The sequence below is a fragment of the Eschscholzia californica genome, unplaced genomic scaffold (genome assembly GCF_041429995.1).
Source record: "Eschscholzia californica isolate CP2 unplaced genomic scaffold, dmEscCali1.0.p SCAF_4, whole genome shotgun sequence".
In the NCBI taxonomy this organism is placed as follows: Eukaryota; Viridiplantae; Streptophyta; class Magnoliopsida; order Ranunculales; family Papaveraceae; genus Eschscholzia; species Eschscholzia californica.
Window position 1 is genome coordinate 18,758,086 of NW_028238461.1, and position 9,749 is coordinate 18,767,834.

Consider the following 9,749-nt stretch of genomic DNA (forward strand, 5'->3'; position numbering starts at 1 on the left):
AGACATTTTGGTATCACGATAACACTACATCAGGACATGCCGAGCAACTCCTTTAAAAAAAATCTTTCGCTTTTTATCGACATTTTCCATTGACTATTTTTTTAAACGGGTTTATTTTTCTTACTTTATTGATAATATTTGTTCAGTTTTTGATACTTTAAGACTATAATTTTTTTTTCTCTTCAACTAGGTTCCCACCGCGTCCTACGGACGCGGTAGATCCCTTTTGGCTAACGCCTTTGTCATTGTATCCGTCCTAGTCGACCACCCTTCAGTGGTGTGTGAATCTCGAAGTTGTGCATATCCAGATGTGACCGCATCACTAATTTCATTGTTACACCATCTAGGATAACACAAAGATCTGTGATTCGCATAGAATATGCGAATTACAGATCCCTGTATAATGTTGGATGGTGTAACAATGAAATCAGTGATACGGTCACATTTGGATATGCATAACTTCGAGATTCACACACCACTGAAGGGTGGTCGACTACGACGGATACAATGACAAAGGCGTTAGCCAAAAGGGATCTACCGCGTTCGTAGGACGCGGTGGGAACCTAGTTTAGTTCGAATTAGAGCATCTCCAATGCAAAACTCAAAAAAATCTCCATCCGTTCTATTTGTCAAGTTCCAATTGAGATTCTCACTCCTAGGTGTCGAAAATAGAGATCCTCAATTCTTGTATGTCTCCAATGCAACACTCTAAACTCTTTTATTTTACTTATGTGTCATGGTTATTTTTGTAAAAAATAATTAGTTATTTTGGAAATATATGAATACTTGATTTCTATTGGTTGAAATTTAAATTTTGATGAGTTGGACAATTAGAGATATCTCAAGAGGACACTCTATTTTCAGAGTGTCCTCTTGAGATATCTCTATTCCGCTCTCGACACATCATCTTTGAGATCTTAGTTGAGTTTTGCATTGGAGATGAAAAACTCAGAAAATCTTATGTGGCACTCCGAGTTTCTAAGATTGAGTTTTGCATTGGAGACGCTCTTAGTAAGACGTAGGTAAGTGGTGATTGATATTCAAAGATTTGTTTCCAATAATGTCAGGTAATATAAAATAACTTGTCCACAAAGGGCACCAGTGAAAGTTTCTATTCTAATTTGGGCAGCAATATTGAAATGAATCCCTACCTTGGATCTTTTCTTCCTTTCCATTTCTCTTTGAAGTACCTAATTTCAGAATTCTCATGCTTCACTCTTTCCTCATCTTGCACACAGTCAAAAACGAACCTATTTAGAGTCCAGTTATTGTTCTGTCAGTTATAACTTACCTTAAATTGACCAAATTTTCTAGGAAGCGTATTCAATACCAAGTTACGTTTCCTTTACCTGTATACCTCATAGAAGTCAGGTTAGCTAAACGCGTTCATTTTCTGCCTTATCATATTTTCATACCCTTTTTCGACTTCAGGAAGGAAAACAATGGTGTTAGTTACCTCGACTAGGATATCCACCAGATAATCACAGGTGTAGAAGTAACATACAACTTAACAGAGGAAGAAACATCAATAGATGCTCACATACTAAAATTGACTCTTTCAGACAAATTTAAATAAGTATGGGTTACATCCAACATACCAAGCACACCATTAATATTTAGTCTTTGGACAGAAATAGAAATTTGTAAGTGGTACCTGATGATCCAAAAATTGGCCATCAGTTGACTTAGGTCAAGAAGGCAAGAAAGGACCAAAAGCCTAACGTGTCAACCCGCATTAAGTCAACAGGGAGGTTGTATCCGAAAGAGGTTTGCCACTTAAGCCCAGAACTGAAAGGTCGGTGTGATCGTCCTAGGTGCATAAGCCCTGCCTTGAATCAAATACAACCTGGTCTGTCCTGGGATTTAAGAGAAGACCAGGCGGCGTAAGGGGGATTGATACCTCAATCTTGAAACATTGGGCTAAAAGTGTACCTAATACTTACCGATTTAATCCCGAAATCCTATCATAGATCTCAGTCAGTTAGGAACTTAAATATAATAAACTTGGATTTCAAGAGTCTTTCAAGGAGGAAACTTGTTAAAAAGAATATACGAACTCGAAAACGTAATCTACCAAGTATCCCTGAAAAAAGGTAACTACTGGATATCAAAGATATGAGATAATCTCAAAAAGGAATTCTAATATCTTAAGACTAAGAATTAACAGTTTCACTCCAACAGGATGGATCTCAACCGCCTCATCATAACCCGCCTCCTTGCAGTCGGTCAAAGCAACCTATTAAAGGTAATTAAATCATCTCGAAGCAGAGAGAATTACAACGACCAACCCAACTCTCGCAATCCGACGAGCAAGTCTCCAAAGTTCACTCAATATTCTATATTTTAACTGCAAGGGCAATCTTAGCGTCGGAGAAATTTCCGAGTTCCTTCCAGGTTTTCCCCTAGATTGAGATGAGCAAAAACGAGATTCAGCGTAGCAGTCTCACCATTCAAACTGATACCTGGAAACAAATTAGCGCTAGAAGGAGGTTTGACTCCAGAAAATCACCGTCCTTTCAAATAAAATTATGGCAAACTCGGTAAGCATGAAAAAAGACGAGCAGAACAAGATCGCAAGGTAAGAACAATAGCCAAGTCTAGTTTAAATTTCTTTTTCAGGTAACATGTTTGTGCCATCTGCTCAAACAAACAATAATTTGTATTGAGCAAACAACAACTTGAACCAAGCAAACAACATTTTTATTGAACAAACAAATGTATGTATCAAACAAACAACTATGTGAAAAACAAATATGATTTACAAAAGCATCACAAACATACAAACATCAACTATATATATTTAAACAAATATTGCAGCTTTATAGAAAATCAAATCAAATTCAAGACAAACAACACAACAGTTTTTTCAAGACAAACAACAACTTATTCTAGACAAACAACATAGCAATTTTTTCACTACATGTTAGCAGTTTGTTCAACACGAACAACCAGTTTAGATATGTGTCATATTACACCAAAATGTAATAAAGATTGAACATGTATGTCACAGTCAATTTGTTTTACGCATTGAATATGTTTCAACAACAATCAATTGGTTGTTTTTACCAAACATCAGCATGTATTTACAATAAAATGTAACATATCATGAAGCAAACTACTGTTTGTTTTCACCCAATAAATGTCTGTTATACACCAGTTTGACCTTTTACTTTATGATAAGTACGAAAGACTGTTTTCACAAAACAATAGAATTCAATCAGAATCAAACAGTAACCACACATTTATTTAGGACACTAGAGAAAACAAACAATAGTTTGTTGGTTGGAACTAGAAGCTACAGAGAGAAAATGTAGCTATAAAGGTTGAAGACAGTTGAAAACGAACCAACCGAGATTTATAGGCAGAACTCACTGTAGAAACCGGATCTGTTTTCTGTCAGTTTGGGCAACCAAACGTTGTCCAAATCAAGATCAGGATAGACCATTGGATTCGTCTCGTTGAGCTCTTGAATTTAGACATAAAGTTTGTCAGAATCCGATTTCATATGAATGAGTTATCATTGATTTACTTTGGGAAAATATAGATAACTACAACGTGTAGTTTTATTATTAGTACCGTATTGGAAAAATAAGGAAAGTTCTACTTCCTTATATAGACTTTTCCTTATGTTACTAATAATAGATTGGTTGGGATGATGGGATGGTTGGCGTGGTTTGCACCACGCAAACCGGTGCAAACCACGCATCACGCACGCGCGGCGTGGGCATTTAGGGCTCATTGGGCGCTTTAGAGGCGCCCGCACTTTGCACTTTGCGCTTTGCACTTTGCACGTACGCATCGTCGCGAGGAGCGAGGAGCGATTGGAGCCTTGGATTTTACGATCATAAATATGATCTGACGGTCAGGATATTTGGCGCTCTTAAGATAGATCCGTTGATGATCTAACGGTGGGCGTTCAATGCGCGAGATCTTAATAGATCCGTTAAGATCTGACGGTCAACATGGCACCCGAAAACCAACAGTCAAATATGACTGTTGGGAAGCATCCACTCATCTATTGGCATCCATACGAAGTGGTGTCAATACCCTTATAAATACCATGAGAATTCAGCAAACAAATCATTAGTTTTTTGCATTTCTGAGCATTCATTTTCAAGCATTAGAGTTTAAGGATCGTTGTTCAGAAGTTCATATTACTTACCAAGTTCGTCAGACTATCATAACTAAGAGGTACCATCTTTACTTTGATAGGTAATCCGTTTTATCCTGGGAGACATACACCATTACTGTTGGTACTGATATACAGGGTGTAAATTGTCTTAAGGACAGAGGTATCCTCGACTCGGATATTTTACATTTGATTTTTTTTTTTTTTAATCACTCTTTTTATCTTAATTGTTAGAAGATAACTCTTTCTCTGATTTAAGAGATAGAAAGACAAAAAACAAAAGTGGGTGTACTCTGTTTTGTTAAAAAAACAGAAAGATTAAGAACTATTCTCTGAAAAAGAGAACCAGGGAAACAACAATCTTAAGACAATTTATTGTAATTAGTTTTCTAGTTCTTAAAATATTAACTTACTTTGTTTCTTTGTTGAGAGAGAGAATGGCAACAAACGTTGAAACAGTTCGTGTCAATGCTTCATCCTCGAACCATGCTGAGAAACCAGAAAAGTTCAAGGGGATTGATTTCAAACGTTGGCAGTAGAAGATGCTGTTTATTTAACCACTCTCGGGTTGGTTAAATATCTTTCTGAAGAAAAACCTATCCTAAATGAGGATGGTGATATTCAGAATGTGTCTGCCGTGGAGGCATGGAAGCATAGTGATTTTCTCTGTAAGAACTATATCTTGAATTCTCTTGATGATAGTCTTTATAATATTTATTATATTATAGAAACATCTAAAGAATTATGGAATACCCTCATCAACAAATATAAGACAGAGACAGTGGGTATGAAAAAAATTCATTGTTGGAAGGTTCTTGGACTATAAAATGACTGATTCCAAACCAGTTATGTTACAAGTACAAGAACTCCAAATGTTGTTACAGGAGTTAAAGGCCGAAAACATGATTACTAATGAGGCCTTTCAAGTTCGTGCTATGATAGAAAAACTCCCTCTAGGTTGGAAGGATTTCAAAAACTATCTTAGACACAAAAACAAAGATATGGGTCTCGAAGACCTAATCCTCAAATTAAGGATTGAGGAAGATAGTCGAAGTGCCGAAAGGAGAAATGAAAAAATCTCCAATGTTAATGTGGTTGAAACAAAACCAAACAAGGTTAATAAAAGAAAAAGGTCAACCAAATCAAATGGTAAGGCCAAAAGGAAGAAAAATGCTAATGGTTGTTTTACTTGTGGAAAACCAGGGCACTTTGCAAAGGACTGCTGGTCTTCTAAACCAGGCAGTAAACCAAATAAAGTGAAGAATCAAACTTCACTTATTGAAGATTCAGAACTTCAGAATTTATGTGCTCTTGTTACTGACAATGAAGATATGGTCGTTGATGTGGTTCAGAAATTTGAAAATATGAACCTATGTGCTGTTGTCTCTGAAGTTAATCTCATTGGTATCATGAGAGAATGGTCGGTAGATACAGGGTCTACTCGTCATATTTGTTCTGATCGAAGCATGTTCTCTACTTACAAAGAAGCAGATAATGAAGAGAACCTGTTTATGGGTAATGACTCAACAGCCAAAGTTCAAGGGAAAGGGAAGGTGGTGTTAAAGTTTACTTCTGGAAAAGAAGTAACCTTGAATGATGTGTACCATGCTCCAGATGTAAGGAAGAATCTAGTATCTGGATCTCTCCTAAGTAAAAATGGGTTTAAACTTGTATTTGTGGCAGATAACTTTGTACTGTCCAAAAATAATATGTATGTGGGAAAGGGATACATGTCAGGGGGTCTATTCAAACTAAATGTAACCACTGTAACGCCTAAGGCATCAAATATTAATAATAATAAAGCTATGAGTTCTGCTTATATTGTTGAGTCTTCTTCTGAAATTTGGCATAAGAGATTAGGACATGTGAACTTAAATTCAATAAAGAAATTAATGAATATGGATCTATTACCCAAATTTGAAATTGAATCCAGAAAGAAGTGCCCCACATGTGTAGAGTCAAAAATGACTAAGCCTTCTTTTAAATCAGTTGAAAGAGACACAGAACCTTTAGATTTAATTCACACAGATATTTGTGATTTAAAAATGGTTCAAACAAGAGGAGGAAAGAAATATTTCATCACTTTCATAGATGATTCCACAAGATTCTGTTATCTGTACTTATTAAGAAGTAAAGATGAAGCAATTGAAAAATTTGAGCTTTATAAAGCAGAAGTGGAAAATCAACTTAATAAAAAAATTAAGGCAATTAGAAGTGATAGAGGAGGAGAATATGAATCTCCTTTTGCGGAAATATGTGCAAAGAATGGAATCATTCATCAAAAAACCGCTCCTTACACCCCTCAACAAAATGGGATTGCGGAGCGTAAACACAGAACTTTGAAAGAGATGATGAATGCAATGTTGTTGAGTTCTGGTTTACCTCAGAACTTGTGGGGGGAGGCTATCTTAACAGCCAACCACTTATTAAACAAGTTACCCCATAGGAAAACAGGAAACATTCCTTACGAGTTGTGGAAAGGAAGAAAACCATCTTTTAAGTACACAAAAGTGTGGGGGTGCCTTGCTAAGGTATTAGTTCCCCCTCCTAAGAAGGTTAAGATAGGTCCTAAAACTGTAGATTGTATTTACTTAGGACCAGCAATTAACAGTAGTGCTTATCGTTTCCTAGTTTACAAATCGGATATAACAGATATCCATGTAAACACTATTATGGAATCTAGAGATGCAGAGTTTTTTGAGCATATCTTTCCATATAAACAAAGCCAGGAAATACAATCTGAAACTAAGAAAAGAAACCGAGATCAAAGTGATCAAATTTCAGAACCATCTAAAGAAGATGACATAGAAATCAAGGAACAAGAAATTGAACCTCGAAAGAGTAAAAGGGTAAAGGTACAAAAGACCTTTGGTCCTGATTTTGTCACTTTCATGATTGAAGGAGAACCTCAAACATTTATAGAAGCTATGACTACTCCAGAAGCTCCATTTTGGAAAGAAGCTGTAAACAGTGAGATAGAATCCATCATGCAAAACCATACTTGGGAGATAGTGGATCTTCCAGCTAGTTGTAAGCCTTTAGGATGTAAATGGATTTTTAAGAAGAAATTAAAACCAGATGGATCTATCGAAAAGTATAAGGCACGACTCGTCGCACAAGGATTCAGACAAAAGGAAGGATTAGATTATTTTGATACTTATTCTCCTGTTAGTCGAATCACATCCATAAGAGTGTTAGTAGCTATAGCATCCTTATATAATTTGGAAATTCACCAAATGGATGTAAAAACAGCCTTATTAAACGTAAATCTCGATGAAGAGATCTATATGAAACAACCTGAAGGGTTTGTGGTTCCTGGACAAGAAAAGAAGGTGTGTAGACTAGTAAAATCATTGTATGGTCTTAAACAAGCTCCTAAACAATGGCACTTGAAATTTGATAATACTTTACTATCAAATGGATTCAAAATTAATGAATGTGACAAATGTGTCTACACTAAGAGCACTACAAAAGGATGTGTCATATTATGTTTGTATGTAGATGATATGTTAATTATTGGAAATAATTTAGATGTCATTAATACAACTAAAAAAATGCTTTCCAAGAACTTTGATATGAAAGATTTGGGAAAAGCTGAAGTCATTCTTGGCATAAAACTTACCAAAACAGCTGAAGGGATTGGTTTGTCCCAATCTCACTACGTTGAGAAGATTTTGGAAAAGTTTAGTAAAAACGACGACAAGATAGCAAGGACTCCATTATATCCAAGTATTCATCTTAAGAAGAATATTACTAAAACCGGAGTCAGACAATTAGAGTACTCAAGGATTATAGGCAGCCTTATGTATCTCATGAATTGTACTCGACCAGACTTAGCTCTCTCAGTTAGCAAATTGAGTAGATTCACAAGTAATCCAGATGAGACACATTGGATTGCGATAACCAGACTATTACGGTATCTACAACATACAAAGGAGTATGGACTCCACTACACTAAGTATCCAGAAGTACTTGAAGGATATTGTGATGCAAACTGGATATCAGATACCAATGATACAAAGTCAACCAGTGGCTACGTCTTCACACTTGGAGGAGCTGCCATCTCTTGGAAATCTTCTAAGCAAACTTCCATTGCTAGATCAACAATGGATTCAGAGTTCATTGCATTGGATAAAGCTGCAGAAGAAGCTGAATGGCTAAGACAATTTTTAGAAGATATACCGGTATGGCCTAAGCCGGTTCCTGCAATCAATATACATTGTGATAACCAAGCTGCGATTGCACAAGCACATAGTAAGATGTATAACGGTAAGTCACGACACATTCGTCGACGACATAACACCGTAAAGCAATTACTCACTGAGGGAGTCATAATAATTGACTATGTGAAATCGAAAGATAACTTAGCCGATCCTTTTACTAAAGGGTTATCTAGAGATCTTGTAATTGCTTCATCAAGAGGAATGGGACTGCTGCCTAAAGAAAATGAATAAAGGCATGATGAAACCCAACCTAGAAGACTGGAGATCCCACGATCTAGGTTCAAAGGGAAACTGAAATTATATCCTGACTCGAAAGTGACACTTAAAGAGAGCATATCTCTTTCCCATTCCTAGGATGATATTAGTGTCGCCTGCATTAAAGAGGCTAAGCTTGAAAGCTTTTAATATTTTCGAAAAGACTTGGAATAAATTAAATTCTAAAGTAAAGGTATAGCAGGATACCTAAGTAGGAAAACCTATATGTGTGAGAACTGTGGCCGGTTCTATGAGAATGTCGTTTTAGGCTGAATTTTCTAATAACACACAAGAATCCGGGATCGTTCATGGCCGAAAAGAACAAAACCGAGAACTTACGTAAGTAAGAAACTAGCTGTGTGATAGCTATGTTGGTTTACAATAACCAGGACTCAGTTCAAGACTTAAAGTTCACTGTTGTCCTTGTAAACCATGTAGTTATTCACTAGGAAAGGTTCAAAGCCAAAAGCCACCTCTTCTGATGCAGCGAAATTTCGGATATGAACTTCTGTCTGTCTACATTAGTGTTTAAGTAGTGTCAGTCAGTTTGCATTGAATTTTTGGTAAAATCATGATAATCATTCATGTGGGGGATTGTAGAAACCGGATCTGTTTTCTGTCAGTTTGGGCAACCAAACGTTGTCCAAATCAAGATCAGGATGGACCATTGGATTCGTCTCGTCGAGCTCTTGAATTTAGACATAAAGTTTGTCAGAATCCGATTTCATATGAATGAGTTATCATTGATTTACTTTGGGAAAATATAGATAACTACAACGTGTAGTTTTATTATTAGTACCGTATTGGAAAAATAAGGAAAGTTCTACTTCCTTATATAGACTTTTCCTTATGTTACTAATAATAGATTGGTTGGGATGATGGGATGGTTGGCGTGGTTTGCACCACGCAAACCACGCATCACGCACGCGCACGCGCGGCGTGGGCGAATGGGCGTTTAGGGCGCATTGGGCGCTTTAGAGGCGCCCGCACGCACTTTGCACTTTGCACTTTGCACTTTGCACTTTGCACTTTGCACTTTGCACTTTGCACTTTGCACTTCGTACGCATCGTTGCGAGGAGCGATTGGAGCCTTGGATTTTATGATCATAAATATGATCTGACGGTCAGGATATTTGGCGCTC